The 25,941-nt window shown below is 32.7% G+C and overlaps 3 long non-coding RNA genes across 6 annotated transcripts; 1 reads left to right on the forward strand and 2 right to left on the reverse strand.

The window, feature by feature from the left end:
• Positions 1-894: 894 nt before the first annotated feature.
• Positions 895-1,986, reverse strand: LOC108464830 (uncharacterized). Its single transcript, XR_001868358.2, has 2 exons — positions 1,582-1,986; positions 895-1,163 (listed from the first exon to the last, which is right to left on the reverse strand). It is a non-coding gene; the product is annotated as an uncharacterized LOC108464830 (long non-coding RNA).
• A 10,725-nt stretch (positions 1,987-12,711) lies between these two features.
• Positions 12,712-14,130, forward strand: LOC108464836 (uncharacterized). 4 transcript variants are annotated; one of them, XR_008279979.1, is made up of 4 exons: positions 12,712-13,028; positions 13,215-13,442; positions 13,595-13,651; positions 13,740-14,130. It is a non-coding gene; the product is annotated as an uncharacterized LOC108464836 (long non-coding RNA). The 4 variants fall into 4 exon arrangements; XR_008279980.1 differs by having other exon boundaries at positions 13,219-13,442; XR_001868360.2 differs by having other exon boundaries at positions 12,712-13,442; positions 13,595-13,657.
• A 4,805-nt stretch (positions 14,131-18,935) lies between these two features.
• On the reverse strand, positions 18,936-25,735 carry LOC108464829 (uncharacterized). The gene is made up of 5 exons (XR_001868357.2): positions 25,473-25,735; positions 24,845-25,196; positions 24,401-24,762; positions 24,190-24,277; positions 18,936-20,376 (listed from the first exon to the last, which is right to left on the reverse strand). It is a non-coding gene; the product is annotated as an uncharacterized LOC108464829 (long non-coding RNA).
• Between the last annotated feature and the right edge of the window lie 206 nt (positions 25,736-25,941).

Consider the following 25,941-nt stretch of genomic DNA (forward strand, 5'->3'; position numbering starts at 1 on the left):
AATGGAGAGACCATAAAAGTGCTTTAAAGAAGGAATATTTTAAGAAAAATAGAAACCTCGAAGAGAAATTGCGAAATGGCTCACCGGGAATGCTGAGGTACCAATGGAAAAATATAGTTAGATTTTGGAATTCAAAAAAAGGAGAGGTATTACATACTTCCAAACTCTTATAATTATTTCGGTTTATAGTATTTACTATATACGTAATAGTAATTTCATAATGTAGGATCGTGAGCGAGTTGGAACTACAAGTAGATAAAAACAAAAATTCACGCACGCAGCTTGGTCGAAAAGTTTTGCTCGTGTAGCTGATGACGAGGTATTTTGAATTTATTAATTGTGTCAAATATTAATTATTTTCTACTAAATAATATTTTTCCTATTATATTGTAAGAACTGTCGTCTAGTCAAAAAGTTGGACACCTTCAGCTTTTTGAAATTATGGTATATTTACTTAATAAAATTTAAATTATTTTAAATATTTATCATGTTTAATTATAATGGTTTAATTCTTCGTTTGTAATGCAAATAATGTTAAGTTATGTTGCATTTGTTTTTATTATATATTTCATTTCTAACTCTTTGATTGATTTATTAGGAAAAACTAATGAATAAAAGGGTGGAGTATGAAGCGATTGCTTCAAATGATAGTTTTGTGAATCTTGACAACATTGATAATCGAATTATTATTGAAGTTTTGAGTCCTGAAAGGTATGGTCGGGTTCGATTTTAAGGATCTTTTGTTAACCTAACCCAATATTTTGGATCCAGCTTGCAGCAATACATGCCTTCGGGGAATCAAGCTCAAGTTGAAGTTCAAAGGTTAAGAGACTGTAATAAGCCCATTTCGCCCGGGCTTACACCAAAACCAAAACCAAAAAAATAAAACAAAAATAATAAAACCAAAATAATTTAAAGGTCCAGAGTCCTTTTACACCCACATTTAATAGCCCAAAACAAAAATAAAACATCAGTCCATTTACATTTATTAGCCCAACATTAAACCCAAAGTCCCAGCCCAAAACAAAGAATCACTCAGCAAACCCTAAGAGCCAGTAGCCTCGTGCCGCAGCCTCCAGCCTCCATGCTTCACAACGGCTTCCATGCGCGCCACGCTCCACGCCCATGAACGGCTTCTCCACACCATGCACACCTGCAACAGACTAACAAACAACAGAGCAATGGACAGCAAATGACAGCAATGAAAAATTTGTATTTTCTTTTTATTTATTTATTTTATTTTTTTGGCTATAAAACCGAATGAAAATAATGTAAAATTGTATCTTTTTTTCCACAGAAATACACACGCATATTGAAAAGAGAGAAGAATTTGAAATCAGTTTTTAAGGTGATTCTACTTTACATTCTTCTTCGATTGTTCATTTCTATTTCCTCAATCTTTTTTCAATGCATGTAAAAAATAAGTAAAAAGGGAGTAAGGTTGAATAGAAAATCAAAAAAACAACCAAAAGAGGAGAATGTAATTTATTATATTCCGATTGTTTTTTTTCGTCGATTTTTTTACTTGCATTTTTGCATCTACTACAAATAAAACGAAGAGGATAAAGGATAAGGGCTCACCTGAATCGTTGGAATATCGTCGGAGTTTCTCCTGCGTTAAAATCGAATCCAACCAAGGTTGAGACGTTCTTTTGATTCTTTATGGTTGAAGGTGTTAGATTCTTAAATGTTTTTCTAAAGGAGGTTAGAAAGGGAAGATTTACTCACCGTCGGCCACTGTTAGAGGTGATGGTACGGCGACTGAGGGTAGGGATTTGGGATCGGTTGAGGGAGAATCAAAGAAAGCGGGTTAGGGTTATTTTAGAAATGGTTGATTGTTTTCTTTGTTTTTGAAGGAAATGTTTGGTTTGATAAAAGGGAAGAAACAACGCCGTATAATAGCATGAGCCGCGACCCGATCCACTACCATGAGGATCCGCGCGTCTTGTTTAAAAGGAATATTTTCGCACGTAGTCCCTACCCTCCTACGCCGATCTTTAATTAGGCCTCAATCATGTTTTATTCATTTTTTACATTTTCCCTGAGATTTTCGCGTTGTTACAATTTAATCCATATTTGATGCTGCGTTTTGAGATTTGGTATATTTTCATTCCAAGTCCCTGCTCATTTGTGCGTGTTTTATTTTGATCCTTGGTTCTGTTTTAATGATTTGTTATTTATAGATTATCCTTTCAATTTTGTTTTTATTTCAATCAAGTTTAGTCTATGTTTTATATTTTTGAGGATTTATTTATTATTATTTTAACCTATTATTTTAACATACTATTTTTGAACTATTTTATTAATTTTATTTTGTTTTTTTATTGTTGAATTGTTTTATTATATAATTTATTATTTTAAAATTTTCTCCATATAATTCTATGCTTAAATTTTTTTATACAATATTTATCTTCATACATTCATATTTATAGATGCATATATATATATTTTACACTGAATTACTTATCCCTTTCGAACATGTTCATATACTTTTCTTTTAATTTTATTTATATATTATTCATTTCTTTTAAATTCAATTTTGATATTATATATTTTATTTAGGGCGTAAAATTAATTTAATCTTACATACATTGTTAATTCCGTGTTAATTTTAGATATAATTGCTTCTAAATTTATCTATGTGTATATATATATATGTTTTTAAAATCTATTATGTATATAGTTCATTCCTTAAGATCATCTTTTTTCTTTTTTCGCTATCCTACCATATTTTATGTAATATTAAAGTTATCTTTTATTGTGTGTATATTGTCAACTTTAAATAAATGTTTTAACACTTTGCATATTATTTGATTCAAATGTCTTCATTCTATAATATTTATTTTAATGATTATATATATATCCTTAGTTTTCTTATATAAATTATTTCAAATTCATCAATTCATTAATTCATATATTATATATATTATGTGTTCATTAGTTCACCATTATTTTAAAATTGTCTTATACCACATTGGCTTCTAATTCCCATTTTGTTTTGTACATTTTATGTTGATTGTTTTATATTATTCCTTAAATATTGTTATCGCATATTATTTATTCGTTTTGTTGTATTGTTATATCAATTATCCTCCATTCATGCTTGGCAATTATCCTTCATTCATGCTTGGAAGTTTAGTTACATTTTTCTTAGATTAGTTGTATTTAATTGTTTGTTTTGTTAGTTGATTAAAAAGGTTATATAATCTTCATTCACCAAGTATTGTATTTTATGTGTGCATATTATCCCATGTTTATTATTTTTCTTTTGGTTTACAAAGGTTGCTTTATAATTTCCAACTCTTTAAAATCAATTATGTTTGTTTCAAAAGAAATCAATGCATTTTGAGCTAATTTACAATTGTTTATTTTAAAATTTTAAAATAAGGCAATGTCCAATATTTGAAAATTTGGGAAATCGTGCCCTACTGTGATGGGTTTCAATTTTTTGTTGGACTAAATAATTGGACATCCCTTTTATAATTTTCAACGTATGAGCTTTTGGAAGTTAAAAATCAATCGTGTTTTCAAATGTATAAAGAATCGTGTCCTATCATGCTAGATGTGATGCTGAATACCTTTGAAACGAGAGAATTTTGACGACCAACTTGAACCACTCAAATGTTTTAAAAGGAATCATATTTCAAATTTTTTCTAAAATCTTAGACATAAGGACAACACTTAATCAATCTGGTACCAATTTTTGGGCGTAATGAGGGTGCTAACCCTTCCTCATACGTAACCGGCTCCCGAACCCATTTTTAAATTTACGTTGACCAAAATTGATTTAAATGGAATAAAATGTTTTATTAGGTGATCCAATCACACCTAAAAAAAAAAGATTGGTGGCGACTCCACACTTTGTTTTAAAAGTCGATCCCCGTTTTTTTTCCAAAATAAAAAAATGGTTTCGACAGAGACCAGATGGCTCAGATGCAAGCGAGCACAGTTGAGGAAATTGCTCAACTTAAAGCGAAGGCAGCATCGAGAGAAGCAGAGGCTCAAACAAAATATGAAGAACTCCAGCTTCAACTTAAAGCAAAGGCAGCAGCGAGAGAAGCAAATGCAAGCAGAAAATATGACGAACTCCAGTTACAACTTCAGAATATGGTAAAGATGTTTCAGCAGTCGCAGAATCCACCATCTTAGACGTTTGTTTTCTTATTGTAAGAATATTTTAACATTATAACTTTTGAATATAATAAATTTTGTTATTTCATTTATTAATTTAGATCATATACATATTTCTTTCGTTGGATTTGAAGTATCATTTAGATTTACAGTTTTTTGTTGGATTTGATGTTACACAAAATTATGTTGACAATTAGGGTTCTATATGAATGAAAATGGGTTGTTAAAAATCTACTAAAGTTTGTGGCTTTTTTCCACAAACGCCGCCAAAGAACATGAATTTTAGTGGCGCTTTTACTAAAAACGCCACTAAAGAACATGATATTTAGCAACGTTCTTGGGAAAACCGCTGCTAAAGGTCATGTTCTATAGCGGCGTTTGTGGGAAAAGCGCCACTAAATATCTTCTTCTATAGCATCGTTTGTGAAAAAACGCAGCTAAAGGTCATGTTCTATAGAGTTTTTTTGTGAGAAACGCCACTAAAGGTCATGTTCTATAGAGGCTTTTTTCCATAAACGCTGTAAAATTTAGCGGCGTTTTTTACGGCGCTTATCAAAACGCCGTAAATAATTTTAGCTGCGCTTATAAGCTCAAAAAAAGCCTCTAAAAACCTGTTTTGCTGTAGCGATTTAATAAAAATTAAGTATTGAATATAATTATATTATTTGATAAAATTAAATATTGATTCTTGAAAAATTATTTGTTTTAGTTTTAATCTTATTAATATAATATTTTATATTATTTTGAAATATTAAATATGATAATTTAAATATTTTAAAAAATATAACTTATTTTAAATATAGTATTTTTAAATAAAATAAAAATTAATATTTTCAACATTAAAAGATAATTACCTACTTATTATTTTTATGTCAAAACCTAATAATTTATTTTTTGACCAATACTTGTATATTTATTTTATTCAAAGCTTGTTTATTAAAAAATTAAAAAATTATCTAGAAAATATTAAATGCATGAAACATACTATTAATAATTATAGTGAAATTTTCACTATAAAGGAAATTATCCTCCAGCCAAAAAGTTATTATAAAATGCAATGTCGTTTATTAATTAAGCTTGTGATAGAACTTATGTATTGAAATGTGATGTAATCAATAAGATTGAAAGAACTTTTTTATTGATTTATTTAAACACTTGATTAGGCATCTTGTGTTGGTATTATCAAATAAACAAAACAAAAAACTGGGTGTGTAAGAATATGGTCAAGTATGTGTCGAAAGACGATTGGTTTAATTTATTTTTTATACACTTGTCATTTGCTCATTGCTGCTATTTTGGCATACTAAAGATGAGAGGTAAATGGGGTCAGCATCATCATCCATTATTTGCAAGAATTTTAACCTATTGCACGAAAATGTAATAAATAACCAAGTTTTTATATAGACTGCAACCAACGTCCACTGTTTATTTTTGCAAATCTTAATTTTAATTTATCTAGATTTTCATTTTTATCAAACACACTAAATTGGGGAGGTTTTGGATTAAGTCTTATAAATTAATGGTAGGTTTGAATGGACGGTGGGGTACAATGCAGTATGTTTAGTGTATATTTTATTTTACGGTATAATATCGTTACAATATCTAATTTTATCGCCATTGTTATTTTTACACTAACTGCAAGTAAAAATCATCTTAAATTTACACAAAATATAAAAAAAATTGAAGGTTTAAGACAATTCAGTATGTGATTCGAAATAATATTTTTAATTTCTTTTTTAGATATAAAAAAAAGGAAGAATGGTAAAAGTAGAAATTCGAAATGTTTTACTCTCTCTTCATAGATAATTGCATACATAAAAATGAAATATCCCGATATTGTTAAACACTAAAGTAGCGAAATTATAGAGAGGGTGCAACATGTGAAATCAGCCGACGGTTCCTTTCCTGGGAACATATCAACCTTTTTTGTCATCTAACAAATAAAAGCATCAGGGTTCCAGAAATTGCGTGCCTACGATTATTACTAGTTAACGTTTTTTATATTTAATAAATATATATGTTATTAGTTTTTGCAAAAATTAAATAATACTTTGGTTGAAATGTTAGCAATGAAGGTATTTGTTTAAATCTTATCACATTTGTTGAAACCATTTTTTGAAAAAGGATCGACTTGATTTTGAAAATAAAAAAATAGGAGTCACCACTAATCTTTTTTATTTAGGTGTGATCGGATCACCTAAAAATTTAGTCATTTTAATAAAATATTTCGATTTATTAAAATAAATTATTTTGGTCTACGAAAATTAGGAAAACGGGTTCGGGAGTCAGTTATGTGTGAGGAAGGATTAGTGCCTTCATCATGCCCAAAATTAGTACCTAATCTATTAATTAATGTCTTAATGCTGAGAGTTGAAAATTTGAAAAGGTTTTTTTTTTAAAAAAATACGATTCCTTTTTATTAACGCTCATAAAAAACAAACTTGAATTAAGTGAAAATGAGCATCAAAGGCTTGCTCGTCCCGAGATAGCAAGATGTCATATCCTGTGAGTTAGGATGCAACGTTTAAGTCTTCGGGAACAAGTTTGCCTTTAATTTTTATCAAAACTTCGTGTGTTTTGAAACCTAAAAGGATATTTGGCTATTTATGTTTAACAAGAAAACCGAAACCCCGTAAGTTAGGGTACGATTTCTCAAATTCCCGAAACGCGAAATATTACCTTATTTTGAAGATTTTCCTTTTGAATAATAACGAGCATGACATTTAATGGTGTGCATTATTTTGTTTAAACTAAAACGAAACGATCTATATTGGATGAATACGTTCGAACTTCATACACGATGCAATTTGAACGAAATAAAACAAAAATATAACATAGAGCATGGAATAATAAAACACGAATTAGATGCGAGGTTAATGAATGTCAACAATATGAAGATGCTAAATAAATAATTTCAATAACATGTAATGACAATATTCACAAGACGTACATCATTTTTAATATCCACATTAATAAACATAGAAATAAAATAATAATATAAAACAACTTAAAACAAATAATAAGATAATTTTAAATAATATATATATATATAAAGGTTTAAAATTAATACTATAAAAGCAATTTAAAGTAAATAATATAAAAAATTTAAAACCATTAATAAGAAAGTCTAAAATAAATAATATGTAAAAAGAAATTTAAAGTAAATAATATACATAAAACAAAAAAACAATTTAATATAAATAATATCTATAAAAATAAAATAAATAATGTAAAAAGTTTAAGATAATCAATATACAAAAATTTGGAAATAAATAATCTATATAAAAGGAAGTTTAAGAATAAGAATTATATATAAATTTATAATAATAAACAATTCAAAAATAATATACAAAAAGAGTTTAAAATAAATAAATAAGGCAATGTAGAATAATTAATATAAAAAATTCAAAATAATATGTATTAAAATAATTTAATATGAATATTATATAAAATTTAAAATGAATAGCATATAGAATAGTTTAAGTTAAATATTACACGTGAAATTTTAAAATAGATAATATGTGAAATGATTTAAAACAAATAATTTTATAAAAATATCTAAGATAAATAATTTAATAAAATTAATAATCAATATATGGGGATATTTAAAATAAATAAAATAAGTGAGTTTAATATAAAATCGGTAAAGCAAATTTAAATACATAGTTCATAATCCGATTAAAGAACTAATATACCAAAATAAATAATGCATATAATAAATAATAAATAAATAAATTATAAAAGGATAAAAACCAAACTGATTAAGGACTAAATTGGAATAAAAATGAAATCAGAGATAAAAAACTATAATAAAATAAAAACACGAGGTCAAAAATAAAAAATGCGAAAGGTTTGAGGACTAAACGGGTAAAAAACTCAGCCTCTGGACACATGTCCATCACCCAGCGCATCCACGCGTTAGGGACCAAATTGAACACCAAGCAAATTTACGTGGTCAAATTAAAAAAATAAAAGGAAAATAGAAAAGGATTAAATTAAAAGAATAAAAAATGGGGAAGGACTGGGGGCATAAATAGCCCATTTAGTGAAAACGCGCGAGTCCCCCTTGGAGCGGGTCGGATCGCGCGCAGGTCACTCTAAACGGTGCCGTTTTGGCGCTAGTGACCCTAGTGCAAAACGGCACCGTTTCACCTTTGTATTTAAGTTAAATTTTTTTATTTTTTATTTTTGCTTCCTTCTCTTAAAAAAATCAGAGAACACCCCCCGTTTCCATTATTTTCTCTACTAAGGTTTCAAAAACCCATCATCGCAGTCGTCGTCGCGACGCCTGTAACGCCCCAATTTTCAGGAATCCTGTGAATGTTGGCATAGGTTTAATTATGTTAGTGGGCCTCTAGAAAGCCCAAGCTTAAGATAGAACCCGGTAATTTTAGTTAATTTTTGTTCCATAAGAAAAAGGGGGTGAAATTATGAAAGAGGACCTATGTGAAAATGTTTGAAAATGCTATAGGCTAAATTGAAGTGACCAAATAAATAGGAGTGCAAAATAGGAGGATTTGCATGACAAACCTCCCATTTTACATGAAGTGGCCAGCCATCATGTTGTTGTAGACAAAATGTGCACTTGATATCCATAATTTATGGTACAAATTGATACAAATTGATAATAGGCTAGGTAAATGTTCAATGATAATAGGTTAGGTAAATGTTCCATGATAATGGGTTAGGTAAATGTTTCATGATAATGGGTTAGGTAAATGTTTCATGATAAGAATTTCATGTCTTTTGTATTAAAGAATTAAATGGATGAAATATGAAGTTTTATTAAAAGAAAAAAGGGTGAAAAGAACAAAGTTTTGTCCATCTTTGTTCATCATAGCTGAAAGTTAGAGAAGAGAAATGAGAGGAGAAAGCTCTTGAGTATTCGGTCATTAAGAGGAGGAAAATTGAAGGTAAGTTCTTGGTACCTTGCTTCTATTTTGAGGTTCATGAGTTCTTCTTGATTCTACCTTAACTCTTGAAGTATATTTTGATTTTTAGTTGTGTTGTGAGCATTTAGTCATGAATTAAAATGAAGGAAATGGTTGTTGTTTCATGTTCTTTTGATGAAAAATGGAAGATAGGTGAAGTTGAGCCAAACAAATGAGCATGCATGTGCCTTAGATGTTAAAGGGAAAAATCAGCTAACATGTTGTGCTTTAAAATGATGAAATGGAGATTATACTTAAGTAAAATCATAGATATGTGATGATTGATTGGTGATATACATGTTTAAATAACATGCATGCAAGTTATGTGTGAAAGAGTGATTTGGTAATAAATCTGCTTGGGACAGCAGCAGTAACGTGACTTTGGAAAATCACCATAAATTGTGGGAGATGAATTAGAAGCTGCATAAATTATGTAATTAAAGCTTAATGAGTCTAGTTTCAAATGGAATAAACGAGAACATATTTTGAATTCTGTACAATGAGAAATTTGATTCATAATGAAGAGTGGTCAGATTAGTCAAACAGTGAAACATGCGAAACTTTGAGAAAAATCTGGTATTGATTGGCCAAACCAAAAATTCTGAAAATTTTATGGATATAAGATATACGAGTCTATTTTCAGGGAAAATTAACGACACTTGATTTGGAGTTTCGTAGCTCCAGTTATAAATGATTTAGTGACTGTTGTTCAGGAAGACAGCTTGCAGTGAAATTATGATTATGTGGTAAACATTGACAAAAATTTGTTAATGAGTTGCTTATTGATTTCTTATAAGCTTACTATGATCTGTAGGTGTGGTTGACCGAATATTGTAAGGGGTTAATACGTAGTCTGTATTTGAATAGTTAGATTAACGTGTTAGTAATCCAATTGTAGGCGGTTCGTGTGTGGATCTCGTCAGCATATCGTCGCAAACAGGTGTGTAACTAACACCCTCTTTCTTAGTCTGGATCGGCAAAAGTCGAAAAGTCGAAATGCCGAAAATCGGTATTTTGTAGATTTGCGAAAAGCGAATGCTCGTGAGGTAAATCGATTAATGTTTTTGGTAAGCTGCAAAATTTGGACCGTAAAGTGCATGATTTACGTGCCCTCGTATTTTTGGGCTTAATGGGCCAAAATTGGAATGATGGCCCAACTGCCCAATTCGTAAGAACACTTGGTACGTGATTCGTTAGTACGTGAAAAGTAGGAATATGCATGAAAAACCCTAAAATAGATAAATTACTGAAATACCTTTAAAAGTGGAAAATTTACGCTTTTACCCTAGGAGATAAATTACCAAATACCCCTAGGGTTAAATTGACCTAAATGCATGTTTGATCGTTGTTATTTATCGCATGCCATGTTGTTATTATCGATGCATGGGACTGGGATATTGACGGAGGAAGTATCTTGAAAGTGGCTTGTCCACGATCTTGGAGGCCTTGCCTCAATTTATCGTTAATCGAGCAGCAAGGTCAGAAGCTGTGGAGTGTTGGGTGGGTGGGTTGAGCTATTCCCACGTGGAATGTATGGCTGGTACGGGTGGAGTGTAGTGGTTGGTGGGTTGAGTAGTCTCCCCAAATGGGCTTGCATATGTTTCTTGATGTTGCATGTATTTTGAAATGGGCCTATGGGCCATATCATTATCTGAATAAGGGCTAACGCCAGCTTTATTGTAATCTGAAAAGGGCTTTGGCCCAGATACCATCATTACTGAATGGGCTTAGGCCCAATAGGCTTGAGCTGACTTGGGCTTTGAATGGGTTTTCCTTACACCGAGTTTCCCCAAACTCACCCCTTTTATTTTCATCCACCAGAAATCCCCAACCATAGTGGGCTTAGAGTTGTGAGGGAATTTGAGTGGCCACCCGCTCGAAAGTTTGATTTTCTTCTAGTGAACTGGACATCCTTTTAATTACGTTTGAGGTTTTGGGCTTTTAAATGTAATAAGGCCGCTTATTTATTTTTGATGGTTTTATATGTTTTATTAAGATAGATAATATTTATTTTAACTGTTGAAATTGGATAGCTTTAGGCGCGTTTTCAAAAACAACAGTTGATTTCAAAATAACACGACAACAAGCAAAGCTTCCGCAATGAAAGTATTTTCCAAAATTAATCACTTTTCCTAAAAATGACTTAATCAAATCGGTTTCCTAGAAATATCCATGACGTTAAGGTGTGGCAATGGAGGTATGCATGTTTAGGATTGGATCCGAAGGGAGCTTGGTACTTAAGCAGTCTGATGGACTCACCACCTCTTTTCCGGTTTCCTACCTGGTGCACAGCTTCCTTTCACTTTAACCCTTAATGAATTAATCTTTTGAACATCAAGTACGATTTTCTGGACTTAGAATGGAAATTTTTTTTTTTTACATTTTGATGTGGCATGCCGGATCCGGCCATAACTTCTGGGCCGGGTTTGGGGTGCTACAACGCCACCGTGGGTGGTGGTTGAGATCGCGCGAAAAGAGGGTTTTTTTAACCCCAATTGAAAGTGCCCGAAGGCCTGAGAGAGAAGATCCCCTTTTTCCCCTTGGGATTCAGCGACTACGACGGAGCAGGGATTCCGACGACACGACCCCGGGGTTCAGGTAAGTGTTCCTTCTCCTCTATTTCTTTGTTTAAAACAAATTTATAAAAAAATAAAATAATAATAATAATAAAAGCGAAAATAAAAAGAACGAAAGGAGCACGAGAAGTCAAAATCAACCTTGTTTTTTTCTTTGATTGCTTAATATGCTTGTAAAAAACTACATTTCTAGTTTTTGGGGCTTTATAGCCGAAAGATAATACATATATTAGTTATTTTGTTTTGTTTCCTTTGCGTGCTGCTTCTGTTCTATTTGCTTTCTCCATTTTTGCATGTTTGCAGGTCCATGGAAGGTCAATGGACGAGGGAGTTTCCACTTCCGTGCAAGGAGAGTCGACCTTCAAAGTGAGTGCTTGCACCGAGGTATGTGGGTGGTGGTGCATGTGAGGAGGCTCAGAAACCCTAGGGTTTCTGAGTTGGTTTAATATTTTGGGCCTATTAGGCCGATAGAAATTGGATTAGGGATTTTGGGTTGTGTTTGGGCCACTTGTAAATTGGGCCTACTGGGTTGTAGTTGGGTAATGGGTCATTTGTTTAGGTTGTTTAGGGCCCGAGTTTGGACTGTAATAACTTTGGACTGTTATTCGTTTAAAGTATTTTGGGTTGTCTACTTTGGGCTTGGGCCAGACAATTTTGGCCTGTTACAATATTTACATTTATTGATTTATAAAAATATAACAGGACAAAAACTCTTCCCATATAATATTACTTATTCTGTAAAAAAGAATGGTGTTTTGGTAATTTTGTAATTGAATTGTGGCCTTATTGATAAGTGATACTAACTCAATTACGGACTTTATTATAATAGAGATAAATTACTATTAAGCTATATATTACGAAATTCAAAAAGAAAACAATATATAGGTGCTTAATGCATAGATGAAAATGATAAAGTTAGAGAAAAAAAGTAAAAATATTTCATTGCTATTTTTGGTAAAAGACATTTTTTTTTGAAAAACTTCCAGATTAGGCTTTGTAATAAATAATAATAAAATTATACATAGAAACGGTCTAAAAAACGAAAACAGAAAACCTTAAAACTAAATAACCGACCCCAAACTAAAATGGCCCAAAACAAACATAAAATATCTAAATATTTCCGAAGAGTCTAGAATCAAAAAATAAATGCACATAATTAAAGCCCAATCAGAAAACTGAAACCTTTACTATCATCTGATACATCATTTCAGCTTTTTCTTTTCACGGTTCAGTTTTATTGGGAAAGTTGTTTCTTTTAAAAAACCAATTCATTTTCTCTTCTTTAGCTTTCCTCTTCGTTCTCCTCTTCTTCGATCCTTCCTTAGTTTGGTTCACGCTGCCACTCTATCCTTTGTTGATTTTCAGCATACCTAGGGACACTCATTTCCAGGTAAATCATCTCTTTTCTTTTCAATGTTTCAGTAGCCAAAATATGAGCAAGAGCATTTGCAGATCTTGGTGTATGCTTGAACTTGAATCTTCTAGATCTGTTTATTTCTTTTTCAATATTAGATATTTATGCTCCAATATGTGATCGATCTTGACTCTTACTTTTACATTTCTTTATTACTGTGAGGGAGTCACCTTCGACTATGATCTTCGGCCAATCTTGTTCAAAACCCACTTGGACTACTTTTCGGCATGCTATTGCTTCAGCCGCAAAATCAGAAAAAAACCCCTTGATGAATCTCCGAGCAAGATAATAATACTGCCCCTTCTTCATTTCTGACCACAATACCTGAAGCTGACTAGTGGAGAGTCCCATCATACGCGCCATCGAAGTTAATCTTTACAAACTCCTTAGGTGGGTGACTCCATCTTCTAATCTCCTTGCTCTTTTCTGGATTTTTCCTTTCAAGACCATTAAGCTCAGCTATGTAGTTGGTGATGAAGTTAGCTATGTCTTGGTCTGTACTATTTTTCTTTTCATGCAATCTTTTGTTTCTTTCTCCCCAGATGGCCCAAAGTCTGCAACAGAAGAGGCGACGTTGGCTTGGTGTAAACTGATCAAAGGTCCTGGTAATCCCCTGAATAAAATCTCTACTATTATCCATAAGAATATTCTAGAGTTTTAATATTGTCCATACTTCCACTACCACAGGACATTAACGAAAAATATGGTTGATCATTTCTGTTCTTTCTTTACATCGGGGGCATCTAGTATTGTTGACGAGCATTCTGTAATGCATATTAACCTTCGTAGGCAAATAGTTCCATGAGATTCTCTAGATTGTAACATTTATTTTAGTTGGTAGATTAAGAAAGCCAAAGTGTTTTGTAAAAATTTCTGTAGGCGGTTTGTAAAGCATAAGCTCTAGGATTATCTTTCAAATTTTGTAATAGTTTATAGATGCTACGAACCGAAAAATCTCCTAAGTATTCGCCTCCCTAGACAATAAGATCGTCGTGAGGCGTGCGTGCCAGAGGGATCCGAAGGATTTTGCCAGCATCTTCCTCTGAGAAGGTATTGCTTATTAGTTCTTTTTTCCAAAGTCTCTCATTACTATCGATCAGCTCACTAACTTTAGAATCTAGCATAAAATTAACCACGAAAGGTAATCTAAAATTAACTGTATTTAGAATCCATGCATCATCAATTATTGAAATATTTGTACCTGTACCAACTCTATAACATGTTCCTTTTTCCAAAATCCCTTTTGCTGCCCATAAACTCCTACATATATAAGAACTTGAGTTTCCCAAATGAGAATGTAAAAAATGATCATTCAGAAAATATTTGGCTTTAAGAACACACTTAACCAAAGAATCTTGATTATTGATGATCCTCAACCCTTGCTTAGCTAATAGAGAGACATTAAATTGGGACATACTTCTAAAGCCCATTCCCCCTTCATTTTTTGATCGGCACATAAACTTCCATTGGCACCAGTGAATTCCCTTCCTTCCTTTTCTTTTTTGCCACCAAAACTTAGCAAAAATACTTTCTAACTCCTCGCATAAAGACTTTGGTAATAGAAAGCAAGACATAGCATAAGTTTGAATTGCTTGAAGCATTGATTTTATAAAGACCTCTTTTCCCTCTTGTGACAATAACCTTGTACTCTAGCTTTCAATTCTCGAATTAATTCTATCTTTAAGGTTCTGAAAGGCTTCTTTCTTTTGTCTTTCTACCACGTTAGGAGTCCTGGGTATTTTTCCAAATTGGTAAAGCATTTCACACCTAGTATACTTGATATCTCCTCTTTATCCCTTACTATTGTATTTGAACTATAAAATATCTATGATTTGTTAAAATTCACGAATTGGCTTGAACACTGTTCATACTCATTTAGAATTTCTTTTAAAATTGTGGCTTCTTTTCTTGTAGCTTTGCCAAACAGAATGCAGTCATCTGCAAACAATAAATGCCATACTTTCGATCCCCTTCTATTAGCCTTCACTCCCTTTATCAGTCCCTCATTTATTGCCATTCTTATTAAAGCTGAAAGTCCCTCACTACATATTAGAAAAAGAAAAGGGCTGAGTGGGTCACCTTGACGCAATCCTCTAGTGGGATTGAACACATTACCTCTTATCCTATTAATATTTACTGTGTAAGAGGTTGTAGAGATACATCTCATAAGTAGATTCACCCATTCCTTTGTGAATCCCATACAAAGCATAACTCTCTCTAGAAAACCTTACTCAACTCTATTATAAGCCTTATTCATATCTAATTTGACTGCAATAAAATCTTTTTTTTTCTGATCCGATTTTGGCGTAACGTGTGTAAGAGTTTGTAGGCTACTAGCACATTGTCAAAGATTAACCTTCCAGGAACAAAAACACTTGTTGTCAATACATCTTTTAATGACTTTTGAAGACAATTGTTTTAGCCATAATTTTGTATATGACTGTGCATAAACTAATGGGTTTGAAATTAACAAGGCTCGTGGGATTTTGAGTTTTCGGAATAAGCACAATATTCGTAAGGTTTAGAGAGTCGAAGTCCTTCCCATCATTTAGAATTCCCAAATAGAAACTTTCAATATCTTTTCTTACAATGTGCCAGAACTTTTAAAATAATAATGCAGAAAATCCATCACATCTTGGAGCTTTAGTGGGCTTAACCCTTTTCAAAGCTGAAAAAACCTCTTCTGTAGTACATTTTGCAAGCAAATCTGTATTGATATCAGACAAAATATTAGTATTTATATCTTCTAGCAGGTGGGCTAAATCCCCAACTCTCTTAGATGAAAATAAATTCTAGAAGTAGCTAGAGGTTGTTTTATTTGTTGCTGACTCATTCTAAATTTCCTTTCCTTCCTCTGATTTCAACCTAGTAATAGTGTTGATTCGCCTAAGAACTGAGGCATAATTGTGGAAGAAGGTAAAATTTTTTTCTTTTAATTGAAGCCAATTTGCTCGTGCCCTTTGTTCTCAATACATTTCATCTTTATCAATCTCCATATTAAGCCGAATTCTGGTATCAATTAGCTTTGCCATTGTGTCATCATCCCTATCCCTTGCCATTAGATCTTTAAGTTCCTTTGTGATCATATTTTTCAAACCATCTTGACTTTTCTTCAATGAGCTTGCCCATCTTGTCAAGTTAATTTGCAACCGCTCAAGTTTTTCAATAATGGACCCATTTGATGACTCTCAAGATTTTTTGATTTCTCGTTCGACAGATTCCTCTATAGTCCACAACGCTTTAAATTTAAAACATGGGAACCCTTTTTGCCTCTTCTCATTATTAGAACTGACTGATAAGAAGGGGACAATGGTTTGAAATTGAATGTTAAATGATGAATATTACCTTTTGGAAAGAGATGCATCCATTTTTCATTTGCAATGCCCATATCTAGCTTTTCTTTAATATTTGTTTCTAGTAGGTTCCCTCTTTCCCACGTGAATGATACCCTCGAATGGCTGAAGTCCATTAATTGACATTCTTCTAGAACCTCTCGGAACACTTCCATTCTTTTCTCCTCCATTGGTTGACCTCCACTCTTTTCAAAAGAGTACCTTATTTCATTGAAATCGCCACATACCAGCCAAGGGTGATTTTGCTCTTGACTCAACTTCTTCAGCAAATCTCATGAAGCGTTCTTGTTATTAACATAGGGTGAACCATAAAACCCTGTAAATCTCCATTATTCATCAACACTGGCCTCCTTGACTAGCACATCAATATGACTTTTTGAGAAGTTTTTAATACATACAGTAATTTCTATTTTTAATGCTAGACAAATTCCACCTCGAAAACCTTTTGCTCCTATCGATCCCATATACAAAACTGCATCTTCTCTTAATTTTCTCCATGTGTTTTTCATCAATTTTGGTTTTCATCAAGAAGACCAATTCAGGCTTGTGTTGCTTCAGTAAATACCAAAGCTTCCGTACTACCCGTGGACTTCACTATCCACAGACATTTCAGCATATGGTTTTCATTGTGCTCGGTCAGTTTGCCTTTTGGCAGCTGTCGATTTGTTTTGGGTTGGAGAATTAACTAGTTGAAGATTTTCAGCCAACAAGTCTGTGTCTATTTTGGTGAGCAAATCTAGTTCGTCATGCTTCAACCTTTTTGCTGCATCTTCACCGGCTTGTCCTGTGCATTCTTCTCCAATTTCCATATCTATTGATTTCCTCTTTCTCAATAAGCTATCTTTGCTATAATGATCCACCATTCTTACTGCCTCGAATCTTTTCCAGTTAGATTTCTTGGCTGGTTTCAAAAATTCTACACATTATTCTGCTTCCCATTCAATTTCTTTTCCACGGGCCTCTCTTCCTTTAGCAACTTTATCTCTTTCTCCGATTTTGCATATTTTGAACTATCTTGGATTATTTTGGATCATATCACTTGCTGTCTCCTCTTGTGAATTCAGCCCAGGAATCTTCTCCAAAGTACCCACATATGAACATTGAGGTTGCATGGCATTAAACTTTAAACTCTCTTTTCCAATTAAATTTAACTCTGCCTTTAATGCTAGAGAGAAACGAGGATTATCTCTAATTTTATTTTTCTGCAAGGGCTAATTCAATGCATTCTTAAAGACCTTGCCCCATCTTCCTATAGCCAAAGTAGAATGTAAGTAGTTTTTCATACTTGAAAGAGATCCAAAACTATTATTGAGACGAAGATACCCCTGCGTAGGGTTTCTACACATCTAATTGAATTCTAATACGAAAAACTCACCATTAACTTCAGATCTAAGAACGCCCCCAAAAGTGAATCCAATAGCATGCAATAAATCTTGTTTGTCAAATTCTAGTAAACATGGACAAATCTTAATCCAAAACAGGGATGAATTAAGTCGGATATGACTTCCCTCTATCGGTTTAGTCAACCAATTAAAAAGCACTAAATTCTTTCGAAATAACCATGACTGCCCCTCCAAAACTATCTCCAAATCTTCCTCATCTTCAAACACAATCAAGAATAAATTTTGTCCTGCCAATCGGATCTTAAATTTTTTCCTTGTTTTCTATGTACTTTTCATCTGTGCCCTGAAGCTATCCGGATTATAGGACTTCTTTGTCCAGATAGTACAGAGTAGAGTTGGCTTTTCACTTGGTACAACCAATGAGCTTTTTACTGATAATTGAATAAGTTCTTCTGTCAGGAGGGAGATTTCCTCCCCTTTGAAACCGTCGACACCACCACTTTTTGTCATACCAAGCCACAGAAAAGACTATTTTTACTAGGATGCTAAGCAAAGCACTCTTGGCTCTTTTAGTAAAAGACATTTACTCCTTTATGTTTAGCGTAAAATACATTTAACTTAATGGATTGGATATGTTTTTATTTTAATATCATCGTATTTTATAATATTTAATTTCAGTTATAGTTATTTGGATGCATTAATAGTAATTGTGGTTTTACATGTAATTTCAAAATTTTATATTTTTATTATTTTAATTAAATATTGAAGATAACAAAATACGATAAATCTATAATTTTATTTGAAATTCATTTAATAAATAATGATAGATTTTTCATCAAACCTTATGAGTTAAGTTATTTTTCATCAAAACTTCACATAATCTGTCTCATACCCTTAAATAAAAATATGCTTTTGCGCACTGAAACTCACATTCTTTTACATTGATAATAATGTTGATGCCAACAAAACTAAAACTCAACCGATTTCTCTTTTTTTAATTCAATGAAGGTAATATATTAAATATAAAAGTTACTTTTTAATGATAAATAAATAATACTTAACTAATGTATACACACTTATTAAATAGATCCTTCACAAGTTGAATAGTCCATTTTCATAGTTCAACCTTAAATTAAAATTTTTATTTAAAGTTTAATTAAAAATATATAAATATTAATATCAAACTATTATTTAATTATTTAATTATTTGAAATTCATTAATTTATTCTATAAATGAGACTATACAATTTGGGGAAAAAATAACAAAAATCTGTTAGATGCGGTGAAAGACAAGTTCCATCAACACAACAAATGTTTCAAGCTCAACATAAAATGAGTATTATGGCACGTTGATAATTAACTCTATCACAACTCAAGCACGATATATTTGGAGTGATTGCAAACACTTAATACAATAAGAAAATCAACCTCGGATAATCCAAAGCGACGGGTAAAAATCAGCAAAAAAATCGAGCATCCACCAAATTGGAGAGAACGACAACAAAATCATCCCTAAAATCACTTGCAAAAGAAAAGCTACATGCATAAGCTAAACTAAAAAAAATGCTACAAGAATAGACAAAAACTTCTAAAAGTGAAAACTTATTAAACAAATGAATACAAACAAAATATATATATAACTTAAGACAACACGGGTTTAATCGACTTGTGAAATAATTTATCATTCTAAAATACTCTCAAAATAGAAACATGTTAAGAAATCAACGAAGATCCACCAATTTTCCAAAAGAAACTATTGGTGGTTGATGAAGTTTCAATGACGACAAACACCACAACTTGTAAAGACAATAAAGATACCCACAATTGTTCTCTTTTTAGTTTGTAGATATATTTTATGGGTATCTTTGTTGTCTTCACAAGTTATGATGGACAAATGACGATGCTTGTGGTCAATGAAACTCCACTTGATACCGATAATTTCTCTGGGAATATGGTTGGCTCTTCGTCCACTTCTTAATTTGTTTTTGTGTTGAGTGTTTAAAAATAATAAATGATTTCACGAGTTGGTTTGGACCTGTGTTATATTAAATTATATATATTTGTTTTTTTGCTATTGTTTAATAGGTCTTCACTTTTAAAATTTTTTGTCTACTCTTATAGAATTTTTTTTAGTCTTGCTTATGCATGTAGTCTTGTATTTTCAAGTAATTTTAAAGATGATTTTTTCACCGTCCTCTTTAGTTTGGTGGATGCTTGGTTATTTTGTTGATTTTTGCCCATCGCTTTGGACCATGTAAAGCTAATTTCCTTATTGTATCAAGTGTCTATAATCACTCCAAATATGTCATGTTTGAGTTGCGATAGAAGAATTGTCAACATGCCATAATATTAACTTGATTCTAAGGTTAGAGCCTCTATTGTGTTGATGTAGCTTGTCCTTCACCATCTAAAATAAATATTTGTTATAACTTTTATAAAATTACTTTTTTAAAATTCAAGCATTTTCTAGTGTGCTACCCTAGCAAGCTATTGTTTGCTATCTCTAGCAAGAGTTTTAGGGTTACTGTTGTTCCCTTTAGTTTTTCTGTTTTTTTTTTGTAAGTTGGTGCACCTTGCGTGATTGGCTCCTACATTCCGAAGAAAGATAACAAAGTTGGTGATCTACATCTGCAAAAATGGAAAACGAATTGGCTCAACTTTCAATAAATGAAGAAGAAGACAAAGTTATTCAAATACAACTGGATCTGACCAGGGAAGGAATGGGGGAGAATTTTCAATTAGTGGGTTGTTTCTCGACAGCCAGTATCATTTACTTTCTAGCAATGAAAAGTACTTTAGCAAATCTGTGGCATCTAGTTCGAAGCGTTCAGATCTGAGATCTAGGAGAAAAAATATATTTGTTCCAATTTTATCACACTATGGATTTGGAAAGGGTTTTTAAGGGTTCTCCTTGGACTTTTAATAATCATCTGTTGCTTCTTTATAAACTGCAATGGGGGAGGATCCATTACAAGTGCTTTTAGTCATGACACCTTTTTGGGTACAGATCCATGATGTACCTATTGGTCTATTTTCTGAGAATTTAGCGGTGCAAATGGAAAATTTTATAGGGTTTTTCTAGAATACGATGGATCAAATCTGGGGAAGGAGAATAGAAACTTCATGAGAATTAGAGTTCAAATTGATATAAGGTGTCCATTAAAAAGAAAGACACAAATTTTATTTTGTGGGAGACATTCATATGTCGATTTTAAATATGAGAGATTATCATTACTTTATTTTTATTGTGGAAGATTGGGTCATAGTGATTCTTTTTGTGAAGCAAAGATGACACTCTGTGTAGAAGTTGCTGATATGGGTTGGGATTTATCTTTATGAGCTCAATCTCGAAGAACTCTAGCTATGAATAGTATATGGCTACGTGAGGATGGAGATGGGACAATGAGTGGTATTGGTGAAAACAATAAAGGAATAAGGAATGGGCAATGGAGGGCTGAAAATAAAAAGAGTTTCGAAAAGAATGTGGATCCTGTTCTTAGATTCAATTTAGAAGGGGGATCATCAGGTTTTGGCCAAAGGATCAAAGACATTTTGTTAGATCAGATCCACACTACGATGGACTATGATCTGGAGGATACAACATTAATAGGAGAGAAGGGAAAGAAGAGGTCTAGAGGTGAAATTGATGACTTATCAGAAAAAGATGAAGTTAGTAAGGTAATGTCAAGAAACAAGAAAATAGGGGATCCAAATCATTTATCATCAGTGGCTACCATGAGGCAAGCCGACCGGCCACAATGAAAATTCTAAGCTGGAATGTCTGTGGTTTGGGGAGATCACAGACAATTTGAAGACTTTGGCATTAACTGAAGATCTATAATCCCCAAATAGTCTTCTTTATGGAGACTAAACTTTGTAGAATTCAGATGGAGAGAGTTAGAAGGAGCTGTGGTTTTGCAAATAGTGTTGAAGCTGGTTTGAAAAGTATTAGAGGAGGATTGTGTTTGGCATGGAGAAATGATACTAATTTCACGCTTCAAAGTTTTTCCAAAAGACATATTAACGTGACAGTGGAAGATACTGAAATTAAAGATAAGTGGCGATTTATAGGTTTTTATGGTATCCTATGCGCTTAAGATAGAGAAGACTCATGGGCTGTTTTGGAAAATCTTTATCATGATGAAGATATCCCTTGGTTTTCATGTGTAGATTTTAATGAAATAATGTATGAATTTGAAAAAAAGAGAGGTCTGCCTAGAGATGAAAAAAGAATGGAATTGTTTCAAAAAACATTAGAGGAATGTCAATTAAATAATGCCGGATTTTCTTGTAGGTGGTTTACATGGGAGAGAGGAAATTTACCAAAGACTAATATACAAGAATGACTTGATAGGGGAGTGGAAAATTTGAAATGGATGCTAATGTTTCCCGAGGCAAAAATTCAGAGGCAAAAATTCAGCACCTGGTTCATTCTTTTTCTGATCATTTTCCTCTTTTAGTCATCACAAAAAGAGAAGATGAAAGGCGAAAAAGAAATTGTTTTAAATTTGAAGCTTGGTAGACATTGGAGGATTCTTTTATTGATGAAGTCAAACGTATATGAGGAACGCCAGCAGGAGACTTATTGCAAAGGTTGGATTTATTAAAGAAGGGTTTGACAAAATGGGCTGGGCAAATAAAACAAACAGAAAATGGAGAAAGAAGTTTTTAACAGAAAATTATTAGAATTAGTAGAAGCTGAAAGGGATGATATGAATTTGGCTGAGATGATCGACACGAAGATTCAGTTAAACTTTGAGATTGAAAAGGATGAATATTACTGAGAGCAAAGGGCCCGTTTGAAATGGTTGAAATTTGGCGATAGAAATACAACGTTTTTTCTTAGCCAAGCAACACAGATACGGAGGAGAAATCAGATTAATAAGCTATAAAATGAAAGTAGAGGGGAAACAGAGGACTTTTAGGAAATGAAGGGTATTGCACGGGCTTATTTCCAGAATTTATTCACAGTAGGGAATACAATTTTCAATGAACATTTATTTTTAGGGATTCATCGATGTATATCTGAGGAAGATAATAGAAAGCTTATAGCGTCATATACCAGAGAGGAAATTCAAGAGGCACTGTTCGAAATGGGATCTACAAAGGCATCAGGAGAAGACGAATTTCCAGCCCTATTTTATCAAATACGCTGGCATATCGTTGGAAATGATGTTTATTTTTGTCTACACCTTTTGACTGGAGATATGGAGGTTAGTTCAAAAAATTCAACACGCATTGTGTTTATCCCAAAAATCACCAACCCTTCTAATATGACACAATTTCGACCAATTAGCTTATGCAATGTTATTTATAAAATACTGGCATAGGCTATTGTTAACAGACTTAGATGAGTTATTGATAATTGTATTGATGAAGCACAGAGTGCTTTTGTGCTAGGAAGACTTATTTTGGATAATGTATTGTTAGCATATGAAATACTACATTCGCTAAAACAGAAGAGATTGGGGAAAAATAGATTCATGGCAATCAAGCTAGATATGAGTAAGGCTTATGATAGAGTGGAATAGAACTTTGTTGGGGAAATTATAAGCCAAATGGGATTTTCTCAAAAATGGATAGAATCCATTATGAAGTGTATGTCTATTGTTTCTTATTCGACTGTGGTTAATGGAAATATTGGAGAAATCCTTTATCCAAACAAGGGTCTTTAACAAGGCGATCTATTGAGCCCGTTTTTATTCCTAATGAAATTAGCAATAATAGAAAAGATCTTAAAAGTGTCAAGGTTAGTAGAAATGGTGTCTCATTTATTATTTGCAAATGACTGCATATTGTTCGAAGAGGCAACAAGAAGGGGAGTTTGCGTAATCAATGAGATTCTACGAGAATATAAAAAAGGTTTGGGTCAATGTGTAAATTTTGATAAATTAGCTGTCTTTTTTAGTAGAAATTCACCGGAGGAAGATAGACAATTGGTGGTAAATCAAGTGGGAGTTTGAAGCTTAAATGATCTGGAACGGTATTTAGGGCTGTAGAGCTTAGTAGGTAGAAGAAAGAAGGAATCTTTTCAAGTTTTGAAAGATCGACTAACGCAGCGTATTGATAGCTAGAGTATCAGATTTCTGTCTCAAGGTGAAAAAGAGGTATTTATTAAGGCTGTTTCGCAAGCTATACCAACATATTCAATGGCCTTTTTTATTACCAAAATCATTATGTGATGAAATAGAAGGTATTATTGCAAAATTTTTGTGGGAAAAGGGACGTGGTAAGAAGGTAATGCATTGGTGTTCTTGGAAAAACATGTGTTTTTTAAAAGAAAAAGGAGGTTTGGGTTTCCAAATTTTTTGTCAATTTAATATTTTGTTATTAGCCAAGTAGAGCGTATTTTTAGTTGTCCAAATTCTTTATTAGCCAGAGTTCTTAAAGAAAAAAATTTTCCACACTCAAATTTTTTAAATGCACAGTTGAGAAATTTACCTTTATTTAACTAGAAGAGCATTTGGGCAGCAAAGAGGCTCCTTCCAGATAGACTTGGCTGAAGAGTTGGAAGAGGTACTAATGATTGCTGGATTCCAGGGAGTGTAGCAGTTGGTTGGCAAAACAGAGAAGGAAATGGTGATTTGCAGTTAGTCTCGGATCTAATTAATAACATAAATAGACAATGGAAAAGGGAGTTAGTCAGTAGTACCTTTCAATCGGAAACTGCCCAAAAGATCTTGCAGATCCCTTTGGCAGAAGTAGACCATGAAGATTTTCAAGTGTGGAAAGAAGAACTTTTTGGAGATTTCTCAGTACGAAGCGCCTACAAACTATTACAATTTGCTAGCATGGATCTTAATAGTTACTTATTATAGACCGAAACTAAATGTTTCTATAGGAGACTATGGGATTTTCAACTACCATAAAAAATTACATTAACAATATGGCGGATCTCCAGGAACTACATCCTTAAACTAGTCAATCTTAGATACAAGAGAGTGGCCATTAACGTCAGTAGTCCACGCTGTAGCTCTAGAGAAAAGGATAATCACCATGTCTTTAGACAATGTCCTGCAATCAGTGAAATGTGACAGAGTCTTAATCTCTCTTGGGTTACAACTCATATGAATCAAAACATTTGAGAATGGCTAACCTGGGTTTTTGAAAAAAGTACTAAGGAACAGTGCTGGATTTTTTGCTATGGCTTATGGTTCATATGGAGCTCATGAAACCAGTATGTCCATGAAAGAACAACCATTTCAGATAGGGATTTGGTAAAGAAAATTAGAAGATATATAGCAGAACTGGAAGGGATTCGAGAAAAGAAACTTACCTCTTTTACTGATAGAACCCATAACCAAACAGGGGCGATAACGAGTTTAATGGTACAGTTTGATGCAGCCTTCGACAAAAGAAATTTTAGATTGGCCTCGAATTTAGTGGTTCAGGACCAGATGGGTGTGTTAAAAGCCTTAAAGAAGATTCTCCATGAAAATATCTCATCCCTGTTCGTAGCAGAAGCTCATGCAGGGTTAGATGCCATCAAGTTAGTAATATCAATGGGATTATCTTCAGCAACAATAAAGGGAGACTTAAAAATAGTTATTAAGAAATGTCAATCGACAGAAGTGGACAAATCAGTTCTTGGAGCGATTATTCAGGATATTCAGAATAAAAGAAAAAGTCTTTAAGATGTTACCTTCGAGTTTATTCATAGAACGGAGAATGCTCAAGCCCATAATCTAGCAAAAGAAGCACTTGAGAAAAGAGAAGTATCATACCTGGTGGGGGAAGCGATGATCCGCAGTGTAACAGATCCGGAAAGAAGATGGAGAGAAAATCCGGACTGAAATTACTTCGGGATAGAGAAATGAGAAGTCAATATAGCATATACATGGAAAATCTTTGAGAAAAGCTATCTCGAAACAGGCGTAACTATTGACATGAAAAGACGTTTGGATTAATGTTGGCCAAGCTATTCGATTTGATTGGGATTATCAATTAGGTTTCCTTTTTTCAATTATTTAGTTTCTGCATTAAATTTTCTGTTTTTTTCAAGAATGGGCTCCTTACCAGAGTTAAAAGGTATGTCCATTTCTGTTTATTTATGTTTCCAATTGGACATGAAAATTTTGGGTTTTTGTTTTTATGATCTTAATAATAAAAGCCCAGTTGCCATTCAAAAAAATAAAATAAAATAAATAAATACTTGTTATTTTCCCTCCAAGCCATTCATAACATAAATTTCAT

This window comes from Gossypium arboreum, chromosome 3 (genome assembly GCF_025698485.1).
Source record: "Gossypium arboreum isolate Shixiya-1 chromosome 3, ASM2569848v2, whole genome shotgun sequence".
Lineage (NCBI taxonomy): Eukaryota > Viridiplantae > Streptophyta > Magnoliopsida > Malvales > Malvaceae > Gossypium > Gossypium arboreum.